This window comes from Silene latifolia, chromosome 7 (assembly GCF_048544455.1).
Source record: "Silene latifolia isolate original U9 population chromosome 7, ASM4854445v1, whole genome shotgun sequence".
Lineage (NCBI taxonomy): Eukaryota > Viridiplantae > Streptophyta > Magnoliopsida > Caryophyllales > Caryophyllaceae > Silene > Silene latifolia.
In genome coordinates, this window is record NC_133532.1 from 7,548,541 (window position 1) to 7,550,551 (window position 2,011).

Here is a 2,011-nt window from a genome sequence, read left to right on the forward strand (position 1 = left end):
ACGTATTGCTTTTTCAATTATGTTATTTAATATAGGTCAGTTGATCCTCTTATACTTACCCGCAATATTTTTTAATTAATATTTGAAAGGTACGCCGTAGACATATAGTGTTAAAGTTTCCAAGTTGTGCAGATATAATTCCATGTGATTAATTGTTCAATTGCTATACTAAAGCCTCGTTTGGTTGCCATACGAGAATTAATTTCCCATGTTTTTACAAAACACGTGAATTGGACAATTCACATGAATTGCCTAAAACACGTTTGATTGACATCCAGGAATTAAATTAACACGGAAGTTTCCAACTACCTACGGAGGGCTAGGTAATTAAACTCCTCCATTATGGGAGAGTTGATAATGCCTAGGAAAATAGAATTCATGGGATTTTGGGTAAACAAACAACTCCCATTTTCTCAATTCATGGGATTTTTCAATTCCCCCGTTTTTAATGTGGCAACCAAATAAGGCCTAAATAAAAGAGTATTCAAGAGTTTTGTTATAATGAATATAAATAATCTAAACTTGTTTTTGAACCCGTGCACTGCACGGGTGGTAGTGAAAATTATTAACAAAAGTAAAGTCTAATGTATTTTTTTTTGGGGTTTTCTACATGATACCCTTATATTTATTTGAATATTACATGGTATTCTCGCTTTTCAAAAAAATCAATGGTACTCTAAAATAGCCAGAATGCTCTAATTCGGCCCTTTTAAATGTTTAGTCTTCACATTTTTGATTGATTTGTTGGTAATAATTTGTCATATCATTAACATAAACAATGTTTACTGAATCATAAACATATTTTCTTTATAAAATTTAACTGTTTAAAAACATAATTTTTAGTAGTTTGGGTATTTTTAGAATATTTTTACTAAATTAGGGATGCCACTGATGTTTTCAAATAAGTAGGGATACCACGTAAAATTCGAAAAAACACAGAGGTATCACATAGAAAAACTCTTTTTTTATTTAGTTAATAACTATTAGAAAATTTTACTTTGTCTACCCATATATTTTTGATAAGTTTATGTTGTTTAATTTTATTCGAAATACTCTACTTTTTAAATTATGAGAGATAAATCTGAAAAGTGGATAAAAAGTTATTGTAGATTTCATAACCTGTTTAGTACGCAATGTACATTTAATTTTACTCATTGTTGTACACTTTTTATTATATTACCCCTGTTGTTTGTTTTCCTCTCAATTCTCTAAGGGTCCGTTTGGATTGAAGGAATTGGAGAGAAGGGAAGGGGAGGGAAAGGGAGGGATTTAATTTACTTTATTTGGATAAAAAATATGGGAGGAAGGAAATGGAGGGGGAGAGAAATGAGAGGACTTATCTTCTCTCCTATAAAACAAACTATAATCTTTCCAATGGTGGCAAGATTTGGAAAGAAAACATTATTTGGACTCTAATTATATCACTAGCATCCTTCAATCCTCCATCCATTCTTCATCTCTCTCCTTCCTCTCCTTCCATTTCCCTTCATAATTTTTGTTATCCAAACATCCACATCCCATTTGCCCTCCCCTTCTCTCCCCTCCTTTCACCTCCCCTCACTCCCCCTCCCCTCCCCTTCCCTCCTAAAATTGTATCCAAACGGACCCTAACTCTCTCTCATTTCCTCTCCCACCCACCATCGCCTAGACGTCTGGAAACAGCATTCGCCATCACTGGCGAATTACCTCGAAACCTAACAGCAGACCCTCTGTAGCGGTGACTGCACCCAACACCTCGGACCACGACGCCTCTCTCAACCCCTGTCTCAACAGCCCCCTCACAACTAACCACCACCCTGCAATCCATATCCTACATCTTCTAACTACCCTATCCCCTCTTGCCTCCATCATCCACTACATCCCTTAACTCCAGCATAACCACTATCCCGACCCCACCTAATGCGTGACCTTTAACCCTTCTCGTAACCTTATGCGACTCCCACCCCAACATTACCCACCCATCGCGACCCTCCCTATCACGACCTCACACCATCAACACTGCCCATTCATT